We start from the raw sequence: 18,799 nt of genomic DNA on the forward strand, positions 1-18,799 counted from the left end.
TGACACACACATGGGAACATAAAAGATAGACACACACAATCAATAATGCATTCTTACTTTAATGATTGCAATACTTCATACCGGAAAAATTTGAAACATGAGATATTTGAAGGTTATTGGCCCTAAAAAGCTAATGGATTTCATGATTTATGAGTGAGTACACTTTGAAAAGCTTGATGAGACAATTTACTCTGAATGTATTTAGCTTTTAATGGCCAAAAACCTCTGCCCACAAACCCACGTCAAGGGTCCTCATGATCTTGTGAGTCCCTACACTCAACTACAACATACAATCAAGAAACTATCTAGAAAAGAAAAAAAGAAACTAACAAGCCTTGAAGATTTTAAACCCCACCACGAATAGCATCTAACTGCCATGGCACCGCCCCCTCAGGGCAGCTGAAAAAGTCTGCCTGTCCCGAACTGTAATGCCTGCAGTACCAGGTCGTCTATGCAGAGTGAGATCCAAACCCACACCAGATGATGTGGGATATTGGTTCTGGTCAACAGCAGAGAAAGGATTCTGCATCCTGGTGAAGTTGTGTAAAATAATACAAGCTTGAATCACCAGGGTAGCATTCTCCGGATCCATCTGTATGGATCCCAGAATGAAGAGAAAAACGGACCTGACATCCAAACCGCATCTGGGGAAGGGCCGCATAACATGGGGAGTCAATGTAAACCCTTCATCAGCCACGATGACAAATGGAGCAGGCGAACCTGCATATCCGGGCAGTCTTCTGGGCGAGGGCAGGGAAAACTGGGTGAACGGCTTCATGTCAACCAATCTAAAAGCACTAAAGATGCAAGCATCTAAAGTGCTTCCATAGGCACCAATATCAACCATTATAAACCGGTAGTTATTATCAGCCAAAGCCGAAAAATATTGTTTATAATTGAAGAATCGGCTGCCAGAGTGAGGCGGCTTCTTAACACGAATGTGCTTGCCATCCAGTGCCCCAATGCAGTTAGGAAACTGCGCTCATTCATCGAAGCCATCAGCGATCCGAAGCCAATCCTCCACCTTGGGCTGTGGCATCACCGTCTCTCGGAGTTGAGTCCAGATGACATGACAAGTGTGACGGACAATCCGAGAAATCGTTGAGGTTCCCAAAAGAAACTCAAAATGCAGTGATGCAAATAAGTTCCCAGTTGCCAAGAATCTGTGTAAAAAAACAAACATAAAAAAATGCATACTTTAATAGAGATGTTAGTTGACCAAAAGACTAACCATTCAATGTCGCGTTTTTGAACACAGTTGCGGACAAAAATACTTTTCTAACACAGCTAAACACTACTACACAAATGTTGTTTCGGCCCGTACTCTGACAGGATTTTTATCAACTAGTGTGGTCAGGCCATTCTCATCCATAATGGAGGGCCAAGGCAGGATGATATGAACATTCAAGCCAAATGATGTTGGCGTGGCCCAACGATTTAAAAAATAAAAGGCATATAGATATTTGAATTACAATCTATTTGCCGAAAATATCACACACAGAAATAGGGGCCAAAGCAGAGTAAGTTCCGTTTACATTACCACAGGTGTAAAATCAGGCACTTAACTAACCTTGGAAATAATGAAAAACGCCCTAGCCATTACTGGTAGCAATAACATAACATACTGCTTACCTTAGCGTGATGATGAGCCTTTCCTCAGGAGAAATGCTGCGCCTCATATTGGTGTCCATGAAGGTAAGGACAGTACGTAGAGACGACAGCAAGCAATCAAAGGTAGACACTGACATCCAACAGAACGACCAGAACTTATCAGGATGCTCATGAAGATCAGTGTAGAGGGAATGGAAGTGGTCTTTCCTGTACCGTTCGGAAATAATAAGATGGACCCAAAATTGCCGCTTTCTACTTGGTTCGTCGTCCAGCCGAGGGGACTGCTGTCCACGTTGCCTAGTAAAAAGCCAGTACGCTATGGCCTCTTACTCAGAATCTTCTGCCATGGTCAAAACAAGACAAAAGCCACACGAATCCTATGAACTGAAAGCCAAGGAATCAAACCACACTCTGCAGCCGGGAAAGACTGCAGAAAATGGCCACCAAACACTGATGACCAGCATATATACCTGTATCTTGGGTGGTGATATTTAAATTTCAAGAATTAAAGTCTTCAGGTTTTTTTTTTGCGGTCCGCAAAAAAAACTCGGAAGACACACGGAAACACAACCTACAAAATCTGCGGACAAGCGGAACGGGAGTGGATGTAAAAAAATAACAGGAACACGGATCCGCTATTTGCGGACCGCAAAAAACAACTGTTGTGTGCATGTAGCCTAAATCAAATGAATGGGAGCAATAGAACTACAAAATGATGGCCTGCTCATTTCATTCCAGCCTGCTCTTCCCGTGATGTATGGGCCTGAAATCGGCCTGTTCTTAGAAAAGTGGATGTTCAGTGGTTAAAACGCCAGTGATCAATGTTTTATGATCTGTCCTTTCAACAGGTCATTAAACATTGTGGTGGGAAAACCCCTAAACGGTTGGGATGAAACTGAGAGATAGTCATGTTGAAGGTGTCCATACACTTTCATTAGCCGTTTCTCCTGACTCCCCCATACACATACACGTTCAGTTCAGTGGAGATGTAATGACCCAGAGTGCCATTACCACTCTGCACCCCGCTTCTGTGTTCTATGGGCTAACAGTGTCATCTTATGCATTTATTTCAGTTCACTACTATGTGCATTGCTATTTCTATGCTGTTAATGTTCATGTAATGTACCTGGTTCACCAGAAGGTGGCAGAAAGCATGGCAGACTACATTTGCAGAGAATGGAACCTTCTTTCCATTCTCTTCTCTCCCTCTAAGGTGGAGTTTAGTTAGTTAGAGGTCAGTGGAGAGTACCCCCTGCTTTGGGAAGGAAGCAGGTCCATGTCCCTGCTGGACATGTCCTGCCTAAGCCAGCTAGAGCACCTTCAGCTCTGCTGGACACAGAGGCCAAAGGCCGAAGCCTCTGAAGCCAGGGGGTATAGATTCCCTAGTATTATTCTAGAGACATACTACAGAGAGAAGTTGCAGCATAAAGAAAAAAGCAAAGTTATTCAGTAAGCTTGTCAGCACAGCAGAGCCAGAAAGCAACAGATGTAGCAGAGTTGAGTTTGTTTGCCTTCCACAGTTAATGCTAACACCTGCTGGGAACCAAGACAAAGCCTGAAACTGTTGGAGAAACGTTTAATCAAGTAAATCTGTTATTGAACTTCATCACAAGGTCTGGACTCAATTTATTTCTTCAAATCCCTTGATTATTCCCCCTATTTGCTCTGCTTCGGACGACAACGCCTGGGTTCCAGATTATCTAGGTAGGAGCACCGTGACATGTGCACCAACATTAGGGGACATTTAGGCCACCCTACACCACTCTGGCATTCCTAAACCTGGGTGCCATCGACTACATCACTAAAAGGGGCCCTGTGACCTTGTTGCTTCACTGCAACTGGCTTCACAAAAAAATATTTGCTTTAAGGGACCCATGGCTGTTCCTGTGCATGGCAGAGAGTGTAGGAGAAGGAGAAGTATGTTGTCAGACACCTCTTGTCTTATCTCCAGGTAGAAAAGAATGGACAGGGCAAAAAATCAAATTTACCCATTCCTTTTGTCGGGAGGAGGGTTGGAAGCTACACACACACACACTTTAGATTGTCATCTGTTCCCACCAAAAAAGTTGTTTCGGCTTACAACACACTACAGTGCATGGGGGCCTTAAGACACAAAAAGTGCCGGATCACGCCTTTTGGCCAACCTGGTCCTAAATGGTGGCCTTTTATTGTAATATCAATGCAGAAACATTGTGCTATGTCTGAACATAGTAAAATCTTGTCTCTGTGCATGACCCTCAAAGTGTCTAAAGTTTTGTTCACAGTCTTTTTCGGAATAAAAGAAAAAAAAAGGCTACACGGGTTCCCAGGATTACAAAAAATGGCTGCTTTTTTCTAGAAATAGTTCCACACCTGTCTAAATGGCATGTCCGGTATTGGGGGGCCCCTCTGCCTTTTTTTATTACTGTTGGTTTACTTTGCCTGGTTAGCACAAGCTCACCACAAGTGTTTTGGCTGGAAGAGTGTCCCTGCACTGACCCCTACACTGATTTTCTGCTGGACCTGGAGCGGGGGAATTTGAGCTATAAAAGAGCAAGACAAGCAGGATCGGGTCTAGGTTGCAGTAGGAAACTAAAGATACCTCCATCCCTACTTTGCATCATCGTTGTGTGCTGTAACAAGGTACAAGGAATCTTGGATAATAGGTACGTTTCACCGAAGTTCCTAGCCTTGGTGGAGTAAGTGCCGGTTTTTATGTGTCAGCAGCAGTTGCTGTTTGACACCTTAATACTTAGTATGGCTGTATAGATGATCCGGGACAGCTCTTACTTGGATTAGTCAAAGTGCTGGGTGGGTGACTACTCCCCATGTTCCAGGCTGGGTTTTGCCAGGCCTTAAAAACCAGCCAGCACTGCCAGGTGGGGAGGATTACCTCAGTCTGACAGTGGAGCTCAGGAGGTCTGTGTGCTGTGATCTGAGGCTTGTGCCGTGCTGAAGGGCTGAGACCCATCTGTGAGAAACGGGCCCCCTATAAGCCTGCTATGGACTGCTGGAGGCAGAACTGCCAACAAGGGGATTTTTCCTATGTGGACTTTCCATTGTGTGTGAATTTAACACCAAGACTGCCAAGTAACGTTTTGTTTTTGCTTTATGTGTGAATAAACATGGAAGTTTGATTTAAAGGGCTTCTGTCACCCCACTAAAGTCATTTTTTTTTCTTTGGCTAGTTAAATTCCTTATACTGCGATATATGAAAATATAATGCTCTTACTTACTTTCCTTCAGCAGTTTCTTCTAAAAACAAACTTTTATAATATGTAAATGAGGTCTCTACCAGCAAGTAGGGCATCTACTTGCTGGTAGCCGCCGCAAAAAAACGCCCCTCGTCCTGTTGATTGACAGGGCCAGCCGCGATCTCCTCCTCCGGCCGGCCCTGTCAGCATTTCAAGTGAGCCTCCTCATCTCAGAGCGCCTGCGCCGAATGAACACCGGCGCGCGATTTTTGAAATGCTGACAGGGTCGACCGAAGGAGGAGATCACGGCTGGCCCTGTCAATCAACAGGACAAGGGGGCGGTTTTTGGCGGCGGCTACCAGCAAGTAGACGCCCTACTTGCTGGTAGAGACCTCATTTACATATTATAAAAGTTCGTTTTTAGAAGAAACTGCTGAAGGAAAGTAAGTAAGATCATTATATTTTCATATATCGCAGTATAAGGAATTTAACTAGCCCCCCCCAAAAAATGACTTTAGTGGGGTGACAGAAGCCCTTTAAGAACTGGTAATTTGCCTTTGTACTGCGTCCACACACCCTGTCTACCAGAGTGAATCCCCACAGTGCTTTACTAGAGGGAATGGTCACCTTGCTGTAAGGCTGGGTGGTAGGTTTACTTTAGTTCAGCTTTTATTGGTTATGTAGCTTAAGTCAAGAGGGCTGAGCTATGCTAATGGTTATATCATTATAAGCCCTTAATAAAGCACCATGGTCTATTTGTCCAAACTTATGTCTCTTTCTCCATTTATAGTTATTGTAATGTTATGTGACTGTTATCGGTCCTCATGTAGCTTGGCTCAATTGAAGTGCATGGTGCTAAGCTGCGGCACCACACACAACTTGTTGACAGGTGAGGCGCTGCTTCTGGAAGGAAGTAGCCATGTTTTTCTAATTTTGGGCAACCCCTTCAATCACACTAAGGGGACATTCACATGACCATATTTATGGGTCCGCAATTTTATGGAACAGATGCAGACCCATTCATTTCAATGGGGCTGCAAAAGTTACAGACAGCACACAGTGTGCTGTCTTCATTCGTACTTCCGTTCTGAGGCCCCAGAAAAAAGATAGAGCACGTCCTATTCTTGTCCACAATTGCAGACAAGAATAGGCATTTCTATCATAGGGCTGGCCATTTGCATTTCGCAAAGTGCGGATAGCACAAGGCTGGTATCCGTGTTTTGGCGAACCACAAAACACATACAGTCATGTGATTGTACCCTGAGTATCATTTATATACACTGTATCTATAGTTTTAAAATATGAATCACCATTAAGATACCCCCAATACCATATCGTACATCTGAGAGATAAACTAGGTTAGAACAAAGGTCAATCCTGTCATGTCTGGGGAATACAAGTAAATAGAGAAAAAAGGCAGACATGTTCATACCTAAGGCAACGCATTGAGAAACGGACCTCAGAAAAAACTCTTTGTGTCCTGAAGCGGTCTACCGAGCCTCCTTTCACAAACCCAATGAGGCACATGCCTGCTGAAGACAGAATAGGGACATGTGGCGATACTTGATTAAAGGATTACAAGAATCCCTCATAGTTCAAAGACAAATGAGCCACGCTAATTAGTGGGGGAAAAAAGCTGAGAAATAAAGCCAGTCTTGTAGCCGACAGGAAAATACGACTTGATTTAGCTTTCATTTTGTCTTCCGGACATGATAACGCACTGAAACTTTCGTACTATGAAAAATAAAATACTTGCAGACTGTTTAACCTGTGATTCATTATTCATTTCACAACTAATGTACTGATCTTAGTGAACAGAAAAGTGAAGTGAACATCTGCGTTCTGGATTCCGTTATGGCTTTCGGAATCCATAAGACTGAAGGACGGATCCGTTATGCTGCCCATAGACTTGTATTATGACGGAATGCAAAACGGAAGCCTTTAAAAGGCATTCCGTCTAAATAGAAGTCTTTGGGAATCATAATGGATCCGTCCCGTTTCTGTTATGCAGGACGGAGAAAAAAGTCCTGTCGATAGGACTTTGTTTTCCATCTTGCATAACATGAACCAGACGGATCCGTTATAATTCCCATAGACTTCTATTAAGACGGATCAAAATGGAATTCCTCTTAAAGGCTTCGGTTTTGACTTCCGTTTTATGGATTCCGCTATTTTCCGTTATAACCATGTTAAACGGAAAGCCATAACTGAATCCAGAACGCAGATGTGAACCCACCCTAATTACTGGTATTCTTTCCAGTGCAGGTGCACACCACACCTGTGCAAGCCATGAAAAAATCAAATAACAGAAACAAAAAGCCAGAGGAGCCTATTACAATACCTGTTGCTCGGCAGGACAAATACCGATCGATGATAAATGCGTTAATCGGTGCTCGTTTGGATTGGCCTATCACAATAGTCGATGCAAAGTATATGGGAGAAGAACAATTGTTACCATATTATCAGGAACATAATCAGGCACAATGCTCCTAATAACTGGCCCAAAAACAGGAAGCGTAATAGGCCTTAAAATGATGCCAGTAAATCCAGTTGATTAATCGTCATCTATGAGCTTGAGAAATAGAGGTGATGGTAGCATATTCCAAGTGTATCTACAGATAAGCACTGCTGTACATTTTTTGGTGAAATATATATTACTGTCATTTCACTTACTGATTCCTCAGTCAAAAACAGGGGTAAAACACAGCTGTAAACCAGCAAACCATTGCCAAATGGCATATGAGGTGCAAATGCAATGGGGTCTAATGTCCGGTATAAAAAACATTATTTCAATTATATAGAAAAGTCAAAAAGGGTGCAGCACTATACTATGGTTAAAGGGGTTATCCAAAGTCTAACACATGCCCCTCAGATGGATTATACTTACCTGCTCCCCGGCACCCGCTCCACTCCTGATCCCCGTGTAAGTCGTGTATCGGGGTGGGCTCCCCAGGATACAGCGAAGTTAGAAATGAGAAAAGCAACTGAAACACCAGTTTCGCCCAAACTGTATTTTTTTTTACTTAAACATGGTCATGAACGCAACCACAGATGCTGGTAACACACAAATACATGTATATACAACCAGCCAGGAGACCCTTTTGCTGCACAGCACAGCGCACTCCGATGGATGCAGGAGGAAAGTGTGGTAATTTACCTACTGGCGGGCATGACTAAACCACCATACCTTACCTGTTATTACCCTAAAAAACAAGAATAACTGTATGGGTGTGTGGTGCGGGCTAGCCTGCGGTGCAGCACAACAGCTTGCAAACTTACAAAGCTCTACCGAATTTCCCCTCCCATAAGTGGTCCTGTAGCACGTGTCTGAGTATTACCCTTAAGTTTGTGGGAAGTTTATCACTCAGCTCTTCAGTGTGAAATGTCACTTTAAGTTATGGAATCCTTGCATTAAACAATAGCAACACTTGTGGCCTGAAACAAACAGACACCCTAACTACACTGAACAAAAATATAAATGCAACACTTTCGGTTTTGCTCCCATTTTGCATGAGCTGAACTCAAAGATCTGAAACATTTTCTACATACACAAAAGACCCATTACTCTTAAATATTGTTTACAAATCTGTCTAAATCTGTGTTAGTGAGCACTTCTCCTTTGCCAAGACAATCCATCCCACCTCATAGGTGTGGCATATTAAGGGGCTGATTAGACAGCATGAATATTGCACAGGTGTGCCTTAGACTGCCCACAATAAAAGACCACTCTGAAATGTGCAGCTTGATCACATAGCACAATGCCACAGATGTCACAACATTTGAGGGAGCTTGCAATTGGCATGCTGACTGCAGGAATGTCTACCAGAGCTGTAGCCTGTGCAATGAATGTTCATTTCTCTACCATAAGCCATCTCCAAAGGCGTTTCAGAGAATTTGGCAGTACATCCAACTGGCCCCACAACCCAGGACCTCCACATCCAGCCACCTGGACAGCTGCAGCAAAAATCAGTTTGCATAACCAAAGAATTTCTGCACAAACTGTCAGAAACCATCTCAGCGCAGCTCATCTGCATGCTCGTCGTCCTCATCGGGGTCTGGACCTGACTGCAGTTCGTCGTCGTAACCGACTTGAGTGGGCAAATGCTCAAATTCGATGGTGTCTGGCATGTTGGAGAGGCACTCTGTTTACGGATGAGTCCCGGTTTTCACTGTTTAGGGCAGATGGCAGACAGCGTGTATGGCAACGTGTGGGTGTGCGGTTTGTTGCTGTCAACATTGTGGATCGAGTGGCCCATGGTGGCGGTCGGGTTATGGTATGGGCAGGCGTATGTTATGGACAATGAACACAGGTGCATTTTATTGATGGCATTTTGAATGCACAGAGATACCATGACAAGATCCTGAGGTCCCATATTGCACGGCCCCATATTGCAAGGATCTGTACACAATTCCTAGAAGCTGAAAACATCCCAGTTCTTGCATGGCCAGCATACTCACTGGACATGTCACCCATTGAGCATGTTTGGAATGCTCTGGATCGGCGTATACGACAGCGTGTTCCAGTTTCTGCCAATATTCTGCAACTTCGCACAACTGTTGAAGAGAAGTGGACCAACATTCCACAGGCCACAATCAACAACCTGATCAACTTTATGCAACGGAGATGTGTTGCACTGTGTGAAGCAAATGGTGGCCACACCAGATACTGACTGGTTTTCTGACCACCCCCCTAGTAAGGCAAAACTGTGCACATTTCTGAGTGGTCTTTTATTGTGGGCAGTCTAAGGCACACCTGTGCAATATTCATGCTGTCTAATCAGCACCTTTTTATGCCACACCTGTGAGGTGGGATGGATTATCTCGGCAAAAGAGAAGTGCTCACTAACACAGATTTAGACAGATTTGTAAACAATATTTGAGAGTAATGGGTCTTTTGTGTATGTAGAAAATGTTTCAGATCTTTGAGTTTAGCTCATGCAAAATGGGAGCAAAACCGAAAGTGTTGCGTTTATATTTTTATTTAGTGTAACTACAGGCTTGGTTTCAGTCTCTAGGTGCCAACACTGTGATGAGGTGCATGCACGATCTTACCGACCTGGGTCTGCTCTGCCTCCGCTGGTGACTCAGAACTAAACAAATGCCTCTTCAACAAGCATGTGGTGCCTCAGCTCTTATCAGCGTTCCTAGAAGCAATCCTTGTTCCTCTAGACAGAATCAGGGTCTTGGACACAATCAGCTTCACTTAGCTGCCGCTCTGGTCACTGAGGTGGGCTCTCACACCTGGATGCCATCGGATCCTTTGCTCACACAGTTCCTCAGTCTCAGCTCCTTCTAAGATGGCTGCTCTCTTTCTCTTCCTCTCCAGGCTCTGTGTAACCCCACCTCTCATGAATATCGACATATGGTATATGCAGTTCGCAGCAGTGTTTAGGAAACAGCGGCATCTTGTGGCCAAACAGCAGAATGTCAGTCCAGATCACTTAATTTAATCTACACAAACAGTGTTCAGACAAGGAGAGCTGTTTCCCATCTAACAGATGCTGGAGGTATTAGCAGTATATGTACCTATTGGCAGGCTCAAATAGACCGGCTGCACATTACCTGTTATTACCCTAGAGTCAGGAACAATTGTTGGGTGTGTAATGCGTGCTAGCCTGCGGTACAGCACAACAGCTTACAATCTTATTCCATGATATAATAATTCCCTCCCCCCCTCCAACAACTGGTTAAACAGCACGTGCTATAGCGTTTCTCCTTGAATTCGATGTGAAGCTTCTCAGCTGTCAGGTGTGAACTGACACTTTAAACGTGAAGTCCTTGTTAAGAGCAGTCAACACTACTTGTGGCCTGACACAAAAAGCAAACCTAACTAACTGACTACAGGCCTGGTCTCAGTCTCTAGGATCCTAGGCACCAAAACTGTATTAGATGCGTGCACGATTAGTCTAATTGACCCGGGTCTGCTTTGTGTAAGCTGGTGACTCTGAATAGAACAAGGGTTTCTCCAACCAGCGTGCGGTACTGCAGTGTCTGTGGCTTTACACTTCTGCTCTCATCTGAGTTCCTGGAAGCAGTTCCTCTTCCTCTGGACAACATCAGGGTAATGGACACGATCAGCTCCCTTTGGCGCAGCTCTGGTCCCTGGAGAATGCTCTCACACTTGGATGTCGAAGGATTCTCCTCACACAGCTCCTGGATGCCACTTCCAAGCTCAACCTAAGATGGCTGCTGCCTTCCTCTCCAGGCTTTGTAACGCCATCCCATGAGAGTTTTCAATATCAGATAAATCTAGAAATGCAGTCCTTTTAATCTATGCTTAGGAAATAGTGGCATCTTGAGGTCAAACAGCAGAATGTCAGTCCAAATTATTTAACTTCACTTACATGAATACAATGTTCACAAAATGAGTGCTGTTTCCTTATCTCACACCCACACAGCCACTCCCCCGATCAAAACATCCGGCAACGGGGGGAGCAGCCAATAGCAGGCCGTGATGGAGATAAGCCTCCCTAGCATCGCGGGTGATGCTAGGGAGGCTCATCCCCATCGTGGCCTGCTATAGGAGATGCAGCAGTGGCCTTGAGGGGATCAGGAGTGACACGGATGCCCTTTAATTTAGTGATCAGTGGAGATCTCAGCACCCGGAACCCCAATGGATCGGAACTTCTGGCATATCACTATGATCTGTCAAAAGGTTTTGTAAAATGAAACACATTAACATTGCATTATACCTATGTGTTGACTGTACAGACCCTGCCTAAAAACATGGTTCTATATTCTGGCTGTGTCATGCCAAAATTGGGATCAGGTCTCATTATGATGGAAGCAGAGAAACCCTTAATTTCCTCTAATTAACGTAAAACCTTCTAAGTGCAGCCTTGGATGTATTAGAAATGTTTTGGTGGAGTTATTCATTCATTTTGTAAATGCTGATTTAGGTTACACTAATCTAAAATTGCTAAAAGGAGTCATGCACACAGGTGCATAATGGCTCCATACAGTGATGGAGCTGTGATAAAAATCTGCATGCTGCCAATTTCCTATGGAGTCCTCCTCCTTTGTATTGTAATGCCATGTTCCTACACAAATACTCAAATACAGGTGTAAAGTATGTGGACATGACCTGTCCGAGTGTATTTGGCTGGGGTTAGATGGTGACTTTTTTAGCAATAGGTCGCACATGGCCACAAAATGGACCTTATGGGTCAAAATAGGCACTTCTGAATAGTTTTCCAAGCGTTCTTTGGCAGATAAGGGTGGAGCTTAAAATATCCCTTGGCTTGGAATTCAAATATTGGAGATATTGAATAAGAGGTAATTACGTGGCATCATTTTATGAACATAAAATTTTCCCTTTTAACCATAAAATATGTCAAATTCTGATGCAGAACAAGTTTATTACAAATATGCAATTTTTTTTCTTACCAATTTGAAAATGTCCTTTGAAGAACAAACAATATCATAATCACACTAACATTGCAAATGCAATTTTTGTATGCAGGGTTGGAGTAGCCCACCCGAGTATCAGAAGTTACTCAAATGTGCTCATGGTCTGATACAGTAATGATTCCCAATGGTCTAGCAGAAGACAACTCATATAGATTTTGGCTGATTTTAAAGAAATCTCCTTGCCACTAGGGTTTAGGTGGATTCATAATAATAATAATGACTATAATAATAACCATTAGACTTCCTTGATGACAAAATGATGTTAAAATGATGCAATGTAGTTTAAAATGGACAGATGCATGTTCTTTATAGAGGAGGTTTGGATCCTCACATCTTCTCTTGTAGGCCCAAAGAACCCCACTGACACTGCTTATATGGTAGCTTTTTGCAGAATTTGTGTGATAATTAGTCTTGAGCAGATTGTTCCAGACGAGGTTTGAATTAAATCGATTTTTCCCTGAATGGAGGTAAAAAATAAAAATAAATCATACTCAGCTCATCCTTTTGAGTGCGAAGAGCCGGCCAACGTCAGCCTAATTGATTGAGGATCTCACACGAAATTCCACGCAAGGTTTCGCGCTAGATCTTCAATTAAAATATCTGCGGCTGGCTCTTCGTGATCAAATGGATGAGGTAAGTAGGATTTTAAAATTTATTTTTTCAATTTTACACTGTAATATCAATGTCAGATGCCGCGATCAGCAATGAACATGGCATCTGAGGGGTAAAATAATGGGGGCCGGCGCAATCATTGCTCCCTGTCATTGTATTCGCTACTTACAAAGAAATGTGCTTCATGATGAACTAATTCGCCACAAAGCAAATTTTCTTGTAAAATTCAGCGAAGCAGCTGAATCCATTTTTTTAGTACTTTGCTCATCACTAGCGATAACCATTTATTCCCAACATTTAAGGTGTTTCCACTTTCTCGTTCTACACTTGCTTATCTCATACTACTTTCAGAATATACTTTGTTTCGGGATTCACCCTGTAAACACGATTGTCTCCATAGTTCACTGTAGCCAAATAGATTTGCAAATAACAGGTTTCAAATGCAGTAAAAAATATAGACAATCATATTCTATCAAATAATCATGAAAATAATGCGAGATACCTGACACCTTCATAAATTACAGCAACAAAGGCTCCAATTTCCAGATTAATTTTTGTGCGGCGCTTCTGTCTCCCTCCGTTTTCAGAATACTTTGTCTATTTGACAAGGCCCAATTTGCAATTCAGTAAATTATTCATGGTTATTAAGAACGTTTGCTTGAAAGTGGTGTGATCAACAGTGTCCGAATGACAAAACAAAATCACAGCCTGATGAAAGACTGCGGCAACTAAGGGAAATCTCCGGACTTTTATGGATATTCGGTCCCTTGAAGTGAAAGAATACCTCTGAAATATCCTGAAATATTGTGGTTGGTGGACATGAAAAAGTAAAAAAACAAAACACAATCTAATGAACTTTTATCTTCACACAAAATGTTCCTCTTGGCTAGTTCCCCTCGTTTTTATGGTTTATCAGGGTATTGCAGTATTGGTGGTACAGTATATACTGTCTGATTCACAAATGTAGCCTACACTCCATAGACAAATTATAGGCTCCCAAAACAGTTTAGTGAGAGGAGCAGGAGCAACCACAGGAAAGTTGTCCCTCACTTTCCCTGCTCTTGATCCTGCTTACAGAAGTAGCAATATGGCTCATAGGCAGGGATGGACTGGACACCAGTGTATCAGAGGACACTCCAAGGGTAATTCTAAAGGGTTTATCCAAGACTATAAAATGCTGCTCCATATGTCAGGCCCCTCACAATGTTTTCATCTGCGGACAGGGAGAAGCTGCAGCGGCGGTGTGAATGGGGAGCCAGGTAAGTATATTCATTGTGAGGGACCCAGCATATTTGGGAACATTTTTTAGTCTTGGATAACCCCTTTAATGCACATTAACATACATTTTTATCTGAACTATAATGATATAAAAGGGATTTCATAAATACAATCAATTTCCCATAATTTCACATCCTTTGGACAATCAATAAACAAATCCCAAAGTGTCCCCCCAGTGATCAGCTGTAATCTGTAAGAAAACTTTGCAATAAGTGTTCAATTCTCCTGCGGCGCTACCACAATTCACAGTGCCCTTTCATGTTAATGGTTTGTGTGTCACTATTGCAGGCAATCTCATAACAATATCATAATATCATAATAACAGGAAACCGAGGGGAACTGGGGAACTAAACACCAGCTCTGTGTATGACCGCTAAAATTAAAGAGTTTCTGTTATCAGATATGCCACAATAAAACTGTCTCACCTGAGATGAGTGTTTGACAGTTGAACATCATGGTCTTGGTATCTTCCTAGGTGCTTGCATTTAAAAAAAAATTGTGTTCTATAGTATAGTTCTAGGAGCAACGAGGGAGGTGCCATTGCAAATTGATTACCTTAGTTTGACAGGATCCCTTATGAAGCCATGCTGATACAGAGTTATACATTTATTTTCAGAATAGCATCTCTTAGAAAACTCTCAAAGTTTGCCCACGACAGATATTATACTTACCTATTTCTACTGTCCTGTAGTTTCCGGGCTCTTTTTTTTACCCCTTTTTCAAGACTAGCACCACATTTGCTAAGCACCAAACCTGTGGAACACTCCCTGTCAATATAGAGTCCTTAAATATTAGAAATAAGAGTCTGTCTATTACATTACTTAATTCTCTTAGGATACAGGGGTGTTTACCAGTCTGGATCCGGTGATTTATCTATTTTAAAGGGAATCTGTCACCAGGTTTCACCCCCTCCAGATAAAAATATGGTTATGTTCAGGGAGCTTTAACCATTCCTAATGTGGTCTTATAAATGTAATCTGTAGGCTCATTTTGCTAAAAATACGCTATTACTAACCTGTCAGTCATAAAAATAAGGTGCCCAAGGGGATGTAAATTGCTCCAAGCTGCCGCCCGCACCCGCCGCCGTTCGTGCCCAGCGCCGCCTCATAATCTTCTGTGACGCCTCCCGCTCTCCCTCCCTCCCTCCCCCCTCCTCCTGCTGTAAGATTGCTGTGACGCCTCCCCCCTCCTCCTGCTATTACATCGCTATGATACCTCCCGCTCTCCCTACCTCCCTCCCCCCTCCTCCTGCTGTAACATTGCGATACAGCAGGAGGAGGGGGGAGGGAGGGAGAGTGGGAGGCGTCACAGCGATGTAATAGCAGGAGGAGGGGGGAGGCGTCACAGCAATCTTACAGCAGGAGGAGGGAGGGAGAGCAGGAGGCTTTCACAGCGATGTTACAGCAGGAGGAGGGGGGAGGGAGGGAGGGAGAGCGGGAGGCGTCACAGAAGATTATGAGGCGGCGCTGGGCACGAACGACGGCAGGTGCGGGCGGCAGCTCGGAGCAATTTACATCCCTTTGGGCACCTTATTTTTATGAATGACAGGTTAGTAATAGCGTATTTTTAGCAAAATGAGCCTACAGATTACATTTATAAGACCACATTAGGAATGGTTAAAGCTCCCTGAACATAGCCATATTTTTAACTGGAGGGGGTGAAACCTGGTGACAGAATCCCTTTAATCTTTTTAAGACACCATTGTACTTCTTCCTGGGTCAGACATGCCACTTTTAATGGGGAGTTTAGACACTCTTTCATCTGACAGTTTATTTTCCTTAGTGAATACAGTGGAGAAAAAAATAATTATAATATTTAATTCTGTCTCCTCATTGCTCTATACAGCTCCTCCTTCATCACTCTGTAAGGGTCCACACTTTCAGGTTTAAACTTTTTACCATTTACATAACTGAAGAACATTTTAGGGTTAGTTTTACTCTGTTTTGCCATGTATCTCTCCGTCTCCAGCTTGGCTGCTTTTATCTGTATTTTACATATTCTATTTTCTTATAGTTTTTCAATGCTTTCTTGCTACCTTTCTGTTTTATGGATTTAAATGCTTTCTTTCTGTCATTCGTTGCTCCTTTTACATTTCTGTTTATCCACATTGGTTCTTCTTAGTTCTTCACTGTTTTATTCTCATACGGTATACACTTCTCACAATTAATGTTTAGGATGTCTATAAAAATATCCCATTTTGTGGCTGCATTCCTATCCTCAAGGACATTGTCCCAGCTAGTGAGGCCAATGGCCTCTCTTAGCTGGTCAAATTGTGCTTTTTTGTGCCTTCCTGTAGAAACACAGTTTTATAACCAAATATGTGGAGGAAATTTTAGCAATTTTTTCCATTGAAAAGCATTATTTCAATGGAAAAAAGGTGTATTTTTTAAACTTTTTTAAAATCAAATCTATATTTTTTTTAACCATTTAATAGCCCCATTGTCACAGTGTGGTTCACTGTGACACTCACTGTAGTGTAGGCTGGCTGCATGCGCTCTTGCTTATTGGCTGCGGTTGATGTTCTACTGTATATTGGTTGCTTGGGTGGTGTGTGCTGGCTGCGGCCTTCTTTGAGTGTGAACTGTATCCTGTGAATATACTGCTCATTGTGTCTGTATCTCAGTGCGGTTCACTGTGACATTCACTGCCGTGTAGGCTGGTTGTATGAGCTCTTGCATACTGGCTGCAGTTGACGTTCCCGTGTATGCCGGTTGCTTGTGTGGTGCGTGCTGGCTATGGTCTTCTATAGTGTGTGAACTATGCTCTGTGAATTGTGTTCCCTGTGTCTATTTAGGGTTAATGCTTCTCTGAGCTTGTTTGAATACCAGGTGGTTAGATGCTTTAATCACCCTGCTATTTAGACCTGTGTGCGATATACCTGGAGGATCAGTCTGTCTCTAGGAATGCTGAGTGTAGTCTGTTTGCTCTCCTGAACAGTCTTTGTTACTCTACCCTGACCTGTGTGGTCAGCCTGATTATTCATTAATGTCCTTTTGTCTTAAACTGTCTGCAAACACCATGCTCCCTGTATTTCTGTTCTGCATGGGTTCCAGGCATGTTTTTATGTCTGTGAAAGCCATGCTCCTTGCTATGCATGGGTTCCAGGCATACTTGTATTTCTCTGATTACGTTCTGATCTGTCTATGTTTGCCATGCTCCGTGTATCCTGATTTGCATGGGTTCCTGGCTATGTGGCTCTGTCTGTGATTCTGTATCTTGGTCTTCTGCCTTAACAGTGTTCTATATTGTATGCCTGGATTGCTGGTGCTTTGCACTAGTGTCTCTGTTTCTTTGCAGTTTAGCTGCCAAGAGTTCCGTTCGACCCCCTGCAGCGAAGACCAGATCCAGTGAAAACCAGGGAGCACCAGAATAACGCTCAAAGCCAAAGTGGTCATTTGGCACAGTGGTTAAATGTCTGCCACTGATCAACCTGATCTGTATAGTTTCTTCAGCTGTGAAACCTGCTGTCCATCTTAACTGTGGTTCCTTCCTGGCCTGGTTTATTGACTGTGTTGTTTAATAAAACATTTGTTTTGGCTTTCTCTGGATCTCTGTTCTGTGATATCTTCACGGGTTTTCCTGACCTGTTGAACATGACATCCACAACGGGTCTATAATAGACGATCTTTTGATCTAAAATACATTGCACTATTCTTGTAGTGCAATGTATTTTAATATCAGTGCTATACTGGCATTCACCAGGCTGCGCCAGAGGTGTGTATCCTGCTGGGACACTCTGGAGTAAGACTTGGGTTGGGATGGGGTGCCGATAGGAGACAAAGGAAGTCAGTTCCCTCTGTAACTGCTTACATGCCACAGGCACTATTGCCCGTGGCATGTAAGGGTTTAAACGGCCCGTATTGGTCCCCCTGCAGGTCCGGGCCGGTAGACTCTAATGTTAGAGCTGAGCCCACACACTCCATTACAAGGGAGACCCATGCAGCATTTAGACTGGGCTCTCATAGAAAGGCAGCAACCCAGCCTAAGGCTCCTTAGCGACAGTCATAAGGTATAATAATGGTCACTAAGTGGCTAAAGGGGTTTTCTGGTATTTTAATATTGATAGGCTAAAGCCACTAACAAACAGCCATCCCACTCCAGACCCGGCCTGAAAATGAAATAGATGGTAAACCTTTCATTTGAATGACTAACCATGTAATACTTAATGGTATTTTTTGAAGCCTGACCTGCAACTTTTAGCTAAAAGACGAATGGTCACTGCTGCTGCCATGTCTGTTTTAGTAAATTCTTGTAGGCAACAATTCTGGACCATCTTTTTCTCTGGCTTCTGCTGTTCCTCTATTTTTCCTTCTAAAAATGTTATGAATAAATTGACATCCAGGGTAACAGTATGTTAACATCCAGTTGTCAATTTATTCATAACATTTTTATTATATTTTTAATAATACTTGTTGTACCTGCACTGATTGGACAGTGTTAGAGTGTGCAGCAACTCACCCTCCAAATTGGTAACACCCTGTTGGCAGTTCATATATATATATATATTTCTAATTTTGAATTGATACAGGGTATGACAAGTAATTACAGTTAAAGTTTCAGGTGACATATCTTTTTGATTCCATGCCAGCTTTGTTCTCTTACACTCTTTAGCAGTGTTAAGCGCAAATATTTGAATTACGAATTTTAATTGCGACTATAGGCACTTCGAGAATTTGCGAATATTTTGAATATAGTGCTATATATTAGTTTTTCAA

At 42.9% G+C, this 18,799-nt stretch overlaps 1 long non-coding RNA gene across 1 annotated transcript in view; it reads left to right on the forward strand.

The window, feature by feature from the left end:
- LOC122933406 overlaps positions 1–16,015 on the forward strand; it is a 217,506-nt gene extending 201,491 nt beyond the window's left edge. The window contains exon 6 of the long non-coding RNA XR_006388429.1: positions 15,930–16,015. This is a non-coding gene — a long non-coding RNA (uncharacterized LOC122933406). The remainder of the gene's footprint in view (positions 1–15,929) is intronic.
- The last annotated feature ends 2,784 nt before the right edge of the window (positions 16,016–18,799 follow it).

This window comes from Bufo gargarizans, chromosome 3 (assembly GCF_014858855.1).
Source record: "Bufo gargarizans isolate SCDJY-AF-19 chromosome 3, ASM1485885v1, whole genome shotgun sequence".
Lineage (NCBI taxonomy): Eukaryota > Metazoa > Chordata > Amphibia > Anura > Bufonidae > Bufo > Bufo gargarizans.